This window comes from Schistocerca cancellata, unplaced genomic scaffold (assembly GCF_023864275.1).
Source record: "Schistocerca cancellata isolate TAMUIC-IGC-003103 unplaced genomic scaffold, iqSchCanc2.1 HiC_scaffold_60, whole genome shotgun sequence".
NCBI lineage: Eukaryota > Metazoa > Arthropoda > Insecta > Orthoptera > Acrididae > Schistocerca > Schistocerca cancellata.
The window spans coordinates 25,455-32,128 of NW_026046123.1; the positions used below are offsets into that span (position 1 = coordinate 25,455).

General features: G+C 54.8%; 19 non-coding genes across 19 annotated transcripts; all 19 read right to left on the reverse strand.

Moving 5' to 3' along the window:
• Positions 1-273: 273 nt before the first annotated feature.
• Positions 274-345, reverse strand: Trnae-cuc (transfer RNA glutamic acid (anticodon CUC)). Its single transcript has one exon. It is a non-coding gene; the product is annotated as a tRNA-Glu (tRNA).
• Positions 346-619: 274 nt separating this feature from the next.
• Positions 620-701, reverse strand: Trnal-cag (transfer RNA leucine (anticodon CAG)). Its single transcript has one exon. It is a non-coding gene; the product is annotated as a tRNA-Leu (tRNA).
• Positions 702-779: 78 nt separating this feature from the next.
• Trnal-aag (transfer RNA leucine (anticodon AAG)) lies at positions 780-861 on the reverse strand. Its single transcript has one exon. It is a non-coding gene; the product is annotated as a tRNA-Leu (tRNA).
• A 288-nt stretch (positions 862-1,149) lies between these two features.
• On the reverse strand, positions 1,150-1,221 carry Trnah-gug (transfer RNA histidin (anticodon GUG)). Its single transcript has one exon. It is a non-coding gene; the product is annotated as a tRNA-His (tRNA).
• Positions 1,222-1,603: 382 nt separating this feature from the next.
• Trnae-cuc (transfer RNA glutamic acid (anticodon CUC)) lies at positions 1,604-1,675 on the reverse strand. Its single transcript has one exon. It is a non-coding gene; the product is annotated as a tRNA-Glu (tRNA).
• A 274-nt stretch (positions 1,676-1,949) lies between these two features.
• Positions 1,950-2,031, reverse strand: Trnal-aag (transfer RNA leucine (anticodon AAG)). Its single transcript has one exon. It is a non-coding gene; the product is annotated as a tRNA-Leu (tRNA).
• Positions 2,032-2,319: 288 nt separating this feature from the next.
• Trnah-gug (transfer RNA histidin (anticodon GUG)) lies at positions 2,320-2,391 on the reverse strand. Its single transcript has one exon. It is a non-coding gene; the product is annotated as a tRNA-His (tRNA).
• Positions 2,392-2,773: 382 nt separating this feature from the next.
• On the reverse strand, positions 2,774-2,845 carry Trnae-cuc (transfer RNA glutamic acid (anticodon CUC)). Its single transcript has one exon. It is a non-coding gene; the product is annotated as a tRNA-Glu (tRNA).
• A 274-nt stretch (positions 2,846-3,119) lies between these two features.
• Positions 3,120-3,201, reverse strand: Trnal-cag (transfer RNA leucine (anticodon CAG)). Its single transcript has one exon. It is a non-coding gene; the product is annotated as a tRNA-Leu (tRNA).
• A 78-nt stretch (positions 3,202-3,279) lies between these two features.
• Trnal-aag (transfer RNA leucine (anticodon AAG)) lies at positions 3,280-3,361 on the reverse strand. Its single transcript has one exon. It is a non-coding gene; the product is annotated as a tRNA-Leu (tRNA).
• Positions 3,362-3,649: 288 nt separating this feature from the next.
• Trnah-gug (transfer RNA histidin (anticodon GUG)) lies at positions 3,650-3,721 on the reverse strand. Its single transcript has one exon. It is a non-coding gene; the product is annotated as a tRNA-His (tRNA).
• Positions 3,722-4,103: 382 nt separating this feature from the next.
• Positions 4,104-4,175, reverse strand: Trnae-cuc (transfer RNA glutamic acid (anticodon CUC)). Its single transcript has one exon. It is a non-coding gene; the product is annotated as a tRNA-Glu (tRNA).
• Positions 4,176-4,449: 274 nt separating this feature from the next.
• On the reverse strand, positions 4,450-4,531 carry Trnal-cag (transfer RNA leucine (anticodon CAG)). The gene has a single exon. It is a non-coding gene; the product is annotated as a tRNA-Leu (tRNA).
• An 80-nt stretch (positions 4,532-4,611) lies between these two features.
• Trnal-aag (transfer RNA leucine (anticodon AAG)) lies at positions 4,612-4,693 on the reverse strand. Its single transcript has one exon. It is a non-coding gene; the product is annotated as a tRNA-Leu (tRNA).
• A 288-nt stretch (positions 4,694-4,981) lies between these two features.
• Positions 4,982-5,053, reverse strand: Trnah-gug (transfer RNA histidin (anticodon GUG)). The gene has a single exon. It is a non-coding gene; the product is annotated as a tRNA-His (tRNA).
• Positions 5,054-5,436: 383 nt separating this feature from the next.
• Trnae-cuc (transfer RNA glutamic acid (anticodon CUC)) lies at positions 5,437-5,508 on the reverse strand. The gene has a single exon. It is a non-coding gene; the product is annotated as a tRNA-Glu (tRNA).
• Positions 5,509-5,782: 274 nt separating this feature from the next.
• Trnal-cag (transfer RNA leucine (anticodon CAG)) lies at positions 5,783-5,872 on the reverse strand. Its single transcript has one exon. It is a non-coding gene; the product is annotated as a tRNA-Leu (tRNA).
• Positions 5,873-5,945: 73 nt separating this feature from the next.
• On the reverse strand, positions 5,946-6,027 carry Trnal-aag (transfer RNA leucine (anticodon AAG)). Its single transcript has one exon. It is a non-coding gene; the product is annotated as a tRNA-Leu (tRNA).
• A 289-nt stretch (positions 6,028-6,316) lies between these two features.
• On the reverse strand, positions 6,317-6,389 carry Trnah-gug (transfer RNA histidin (anticodon GUG)). The gene has a single exon. It is a non-coding gene; the product is annotated as a tRNA-His (tRNA).
• Between the last annotated feature and the right edge of the window lie 285 nt (positions 6,390-6,674).

Sequence of the window (6,674 nt, forward strand, 5' to 3'; positions counted from 1 at the left end):
ATTATATGTACACTGGCAAACGAACGTGTCTGCGCTGTTAGGACACCAAGCAGTGTGGTTAGCTGCATTCAACCCCCGTGGCAATGTCTTGCAGTCCTCCAAGTCTGTTGACCACAGGTATGTGCGTCGATAAGAGGTGGACAGATGTCGCATCGCTCTCGCCGTCACTTGTCACGCCGAATCGTACTTAACGTAGTTTTCTGCAAGCGTCAGCGGAGCGTCAGTCGAGCTAAGTCGGGCCAAGTCGCATAAGAGGAGCAACAAAATGCGCATTTCCGGTACCGGGAATCGAACCCGGGCCTCCTGGGTGAGAGCCAGGTATCCTAGCCACTAGACCACACCGGACAACGGCACAAGGGCTCCTCCAGCGAACACAGCAAGCTGTACGCACGCTACTTAACGACAACTGTAAACATAGACGCTCCCACTTTGTACAACGGCATGCTCGGGACACGTTTCGTGGAGACGAACGCCAGCCATCATGACACCAAACTGCGCCTGTGAATCATGTCGTTGCACCGCGCACTGTGCTGCGACAATTTAAGAAAGAGACGCTCACGGCTTGCTGCGCTGTTTCGTCGCGGGTAGTCAGTGCTCCGGCTTTCGAGACAGAAAACATTGGCAGCGGTGGGATTCGAACCCACGCCTCCGAGGAGACTGGTGCCTGAAACCAGCGCCTTAGACCGCTCGGCCACGCTACCGACGCCGCACGGCGGTCAGAGGAGCTGCGTTCTACCCCACGAGAAAACACCGCAATGGCACAAAAAACGAGAAAAAATTGGCAGCGGTGGGATTCGAACCCACGCCTCCGAAGAGACTGGTGCCTTAAACCAGCGCCTTAGACCGCTCGGCCACGCTACCTGTGCCAGTGTTCTTCGCTTTTGTAGAAACAGTCCACGACACAGCTTCCTGTTCTGCTGCGACTGGCTGCTCATCCATTGCACCTCAAACAAATGCCTTCTTCGAATAGAGATTCACTACACAGGCAGCTGCCCGCGTTCTGGTGCGGCGGCATTACGTGTTGATAATGAATTGGTAGTGCCACCTGCAGCCTGCGGAACATGAGTGAAAAATCAAGAGGGCACCGTGTTTTCAAACACTGAGTCACAATCGTCACTGCAGCGACAGCAAGGCAAAAAGTTTAAAAATTGCCGTGACCAGGATTCGAACCTGGGTTATTGCGGCCACAACGCAATGTCCTAACCACTAGACGATCACGGCCACGGAAGCACCGCCGACAGCAGTTCTCGCGACTGCAAGTGGCGATGAACAGCAAAGCTCGGCCCACACACCACTGCGTCTCCCCACAGCTGTGTCAGACGCGATCTCCATTATATGTACACTGGCAAACGAACGTGTCTGCGCTGTTAGGACACCAAGCAGTGTGGTTAGCTGCATTCAACCCCCGTGGCAATGTCTTGCAGTCCTCCAAGTCTGTTGACCACAGGTATGTGCGTCGATAAGAGGTGGACAGATGTCGCATCGCTCTCGCCGTCACTTGTCACGCCGAATCGTACTTAACGTAGTTTTCTGCAAGCGTCAGCGGAGCGTCAGTCGAGCTAAGTCGGGCCAAGTCGCATAAGAGGAGCAACAAAATGCGCATTTCCGGTACCGGGAATCGAACCCGGGCCTCCTGGGTGAGAGCCAGGTATCCTAGCCACTAGACCACACCGGACAACGGCACAAGGGCTCCTCCAGCGAACACAGCAAGCTGTACGCACGCTACTTAACGACAACTGTAAACATAGACGCTCCCACTTTGTACAACGGCATGCTCGGGACACGTTTCGTGGAGACGAACGCCAGCCATCATGACACCAAACTGCGCCTGTGAATCATGTCGTTGCACCGCGCACTGTGCTGCGACAATTTAAGAAAGAGACGCTCACGGCTTGCTGCGCTGTTTCGTCGCGGGTAGTCAGTGCTCCGGCTTTCGAGACAGAAAACATTGGCAGCGGTGGGATTCGAACCCACGCCTCCGAGGAGACTGGTGCCTTAAACCAGCGCCTTAGACCGCTCGGCCACGCTACCTGTGCCAGTGTTCTTCGCTTTTGTAGAAACAGTCCACGACACAGCTTCCTGTTCTGCTGCGACTGGCTGCTCATCCATTGCACCTCAAACAAATGCCTTCTTCGAATAGAGATTCACTACACAGGCAGCTGCCCGCGTTCTGGTGCGGCGGCATTACGTGTTGATAATGAATTGGTAGTGCCACCTGCAGCCTGCGGAACATGAGTGAAAAATCAAGAGGGCACCGTGTTTTCAAACACTGAGTCACAATCGTCACTGCAGCGACAGCAAGGCAAAAAGTTTAAAAATTGCCGTGACCAGGATTCGAACCTGGGTTATTGCGGCCACAACGCAATGTCCTAACCACTAGACGATCACGGCCACGGAAGCACCGCCGACAGCAGTTCTCGCGACTGCAAGTGGCGATGAACAGCAAAGCTCGGCCCACACACCACTGCGTCTCCCCACAGCTGTGTCAGACGCGATCTCCATTATATGTACACTGGCAAACGAACGTGTCTACGCTGTTAGGACACCAAGCAGTGTGGTTAGCTGCATTCAACCCCCGTGGCAATGTCTTGCAGTCCTCCAAGTCTGTTGACCACAGGTATGTGCGTCGATAAGAGGTGGACAGATGTCGCATCGCTCTCGCCGTCACTTGTCACGCCGAATCGTACTTAACGTAGTTTTCTGCAAGCGTCAGCGGAGCGTCAGTCGAGCTAAGTCGGGCCAAGTCGCATAAGAGGAGCAACAAAATGCGCATTTCCGGTACCGGGAATCGAACCCGGGCCTCCTGGGTGAGAGCCAGGTATCCTAGCCACTAGACCACACCGGACAACGGCACAAGGGCTCCTCCAGCGAACACAGCAAGCTGTACGCACGCTACTTAACGACAACTGTAAACATAGACGCTCCCACTTTGTACAACGGCATGCTCGGGACACGTTTCGTGGAGACGAACGCCAGCCATCATGACACCAAACTGCGCCTGTGAATCATGTCGTTGCACCGCGCACTGTGCTGCGACAATTTAAGAAAGAGACGCTCACGGCTTGCTGCGCTGTTTCGTCGCGGGTAGTCAGTGCTCCGGCTTTCGAGACAGAAAACATTGGCAGCGGTGGGATTCGAACCCACGCCTCCGAGGAGACTGGTGCCTGAAACCAGCGCCTTAGACCGCTCGGCCACGCTACCGACGCCGCACGGCGGTCAGAGGAGCTGCGTTCTACCCCACGAGAAAACACCGCAATGGCACAAAAAACGAGAAAAAATTGGCAGCGGTGGGATTCGAACCCACGCCTCCGAAGAGACTGGTGCCTTAAACCAGCGCCTTAGACCGCTCGGCCACGCTACCTGTGCCAGTGTTCTTCGCTTTTGTAGAAACAGTCCACGACACAGCTTCCTGTTCTGCTGCGACTGGCTGCTCATCCATTGCACCTCAAACAAATGCCTTCTTCGAATAGAGATTCACTACACAGGCAGCTGCCCGCGTTCTGGTGCGGCGGCATTACGTGTTGATAATGAATTGGTAGTGCCACCTGCAGCCTGCGGAACATGAGTGAAAAATCAAGAGGGCACCGTGTTTTCAAACACTGAGTCACAATCGTCACTGCAGCGACAGCAAGGCAAAAAGTTTAAAAATTGCCGTGACCAGGATTCGAACCTGGGTTATTGCGGCCACAACGCAATGTCCTAACCACTAGACGATCACGGCCACGGAAGCACCGCCGACAGCAGTTCTCGCGACTGCAAGTGGCGATGAACAGCAAAGCTCGGCCCACACACCACTGCGTCTCCCCACAGCTGTGTCAGACGCGATCTCCATTATATGTACACTGGCAAACGAACGTGTCTGCGCTGTTAGGACACCAAGCAGTGTGGTTAGCTGCATTCAACCCCCGTGGCAATGTCTTGCAGTCCTCCAAGTCTGTTGACCACAGGTATGTGCGTCGATAAGAGGTGGACAGATGTCGCATCGCTCTCGCCGTCACTTGTCACGCCGAATCGTACTTAACGTAGTTTTCTGCAAGCGTCAGCGGAGCGTCAGTCGAGCTAAGTCGGGCCAAGTCGCATAAGAGGAGCAACAAAATGCGCATTTCCGGTACCGGGAATCGAACCCGGGCCTCCTGGGTGAGAGCCAGGTATCCTAGCCACTAGACCACACCGGACAACGGCACAAGGGCTCCTCCAGCGAACACAGCAAGCTGTACGCACGCTACTTAACGACAACTGTAAACATAGACGCTCCCACTTTGTACAACGGCATGCTCGGGACACGTTTCGTGGAGACGAACGCCAGCCATCATGACACCAAACTGCGCCTGTGAATCATGTCGTTGCACCGCGCACTGTGCTGCGACAATTTAAGAAAGAGACGCTCACGGCTTGCTGCGCTGTTTCGTCGCGGGTAGTCAGTGCTCCGGCTTTCGAGACAGAAAACATTGGCAGCGGTGGGATTCGAACCCACGCCTCCGAGGAGACTGGTGCCTGAAACCAGCGCCTTAGACCGCTCGGCCACGCTACCGACGCCGCACGGCGGTCAGAGGAGCTGCGTTCTACCCCCACGAGAAAACACCGCAATGGCACAAAAAACGAGAAAAAAATTGGCAGCGGTGGGATTCGAACCCACGCCTCCGAAGAGACTGGTGCCTTAAACCAGCGCCTTAGACCGCTCGGCCACGCTACCTGTGCCAGTGTTCTTCGCTTTTGTAGAAACAGTCCACGACACAGCTTCCTGTTCTGCTGCGACTGGCTGCTCATCCATTGCACCTCAAACAAATGCCTTCTTCGAATAGAGATTCACTACACAGGCAGCTGCCCGCGTTCTGGTGCGGCGGCATTACGTGTTGATAATGAATTGGTAGTGCCACCTGCAGCCTGCGGAACATGAGTGAAAAATCAAGAGGGCACCGTGTTTTCAAACACTGAGTCACAATCGTCACTGCAGCGACAGCAAGGCAAAAAGTTTAAAAATTGCCGTGACCAGGATTCGAACCTGGGTTATTGCGGCCACAACGCAATGTCCTAACCACTAGACGATCACGGCCACGGAAGCACCGCCGACAGCAGTTCTCGCGACTGCAAGTGGCGATGAACAGCAAAGCTCGGCCCACACACCACTGCGTCTCCCCACAGCTGTGTCAGACGCGATCTCCATTATATGTACACCTGGCAAACGAACGTGTCTGCGCTGTTAGGACACCAAGCAGTGTGGTTAGCTGCATTCAACCCCCGTGGCAATGTCTTGCAGTCCTCCAAGTCTGTTGACCACAGGTATGTGCGTCGATAAGAGGTGGACAGATGTCGCATCGCTCTCGCCGTCACTTGTCACGCCGAATCGTACTTAACGTAGTTTTCTGCAAGCGTCAGCGGAGCGTCAGTCGAGCTAAGTCGGGCCAAGTCGCATAAGAGGAGCAACAAAATGCGCATTTCCGGTACCGGGAATCGAACCCGGGCCTCCTGGGTGAGAGCCAGGTATCCTAGCCACTAGACCACACCGGACAACGGCACAAGGGCTCCTCCAGCGAACACAGCAAGCTGTACGCACGCTACTTAACGACAACTGTAAACATAGACGCTCCCACTTTGTACAACGGCATGCTCGGGACACGTTTCGTGGAGACGAACGCCAGCCATCATGACACCAAACTGCGCCTGTGAATCATGTCGTTGCACCGCGCACTGTGCTGCGACAATTTAAGAAAGAGACGCTCACGGCTTGCTGCGCTGTTTCGTCGCGGGTAGTCAGTGCTCCGGCTTTCGAGACAGAAAACATTGGCAGCGGTGGGATTCGAACCCACGCCTCCGAGGAGACTGGTGCCTGAAACCAGCGCCTTAGACCGCTCGGCCACGCTACACCGACGCCGCACGGCGGTCAGAGGAGCTGCGTTCTACCCCACGAGAAAACACCGCAATGGCACAAAAAAACGAGAAAAAATTGGCAGCGGTGGGATTCGAACCCACGCCTCCGAAGAGACTGGTGCCTTAAACCAGCGCCTTAGACCGCTCGGCCACGCTACCTGTGCCAGTGTTTCTTCGCTTTTGTAGAAACAGTCCACGACACAGCTTCCTGTTCTGCTGCGACTGGCTGCTCATCCATTGCACCTCAAACAAATGCCTTCTTCGAATAGAGATTCACTACACAGGCAGCTGCCCGCGTTCTGGTGCGGCGGCATTACGTGTTGATAATGAATTGGTAGTGCCACCTGCAGCCTGCGGAACATGAGTGAAAAATCAAGAGGGCACCGTGTTTTCAAACACTGAGTCACAATCGTCACTGCAGCGACAGCAAGGCAAAAAGTTTAAAAATTGCCGTGACCAGGATTCGAACCTGGGTTATTGCGGCCACAACGCAATGTCCCTAACCACTAGACGATCACGGCCACGGAAGCACCGCCGACAGCAGTTCTCGCGACTGCAAGTGGCGATGAACAGCAAAGCTCGGCCCACACACCACTGCGTCTCCCCACAGCTGTGTCAGACGCGATCTCCATTATATGTACACTGGCAAACGAACGTGTCTGCGCTGTTAGGACACCAAGCAGTGTGGTTAGCTGCATTCAACCCCCGTGGCAATGTCTTGCAGTCCCTCCAAGTCTGTTGACCACAGGTATGTGCGTCGATAAGAGGTGGACAGATGTCGCATCGCTCTCTGCCGTCACTTGTCA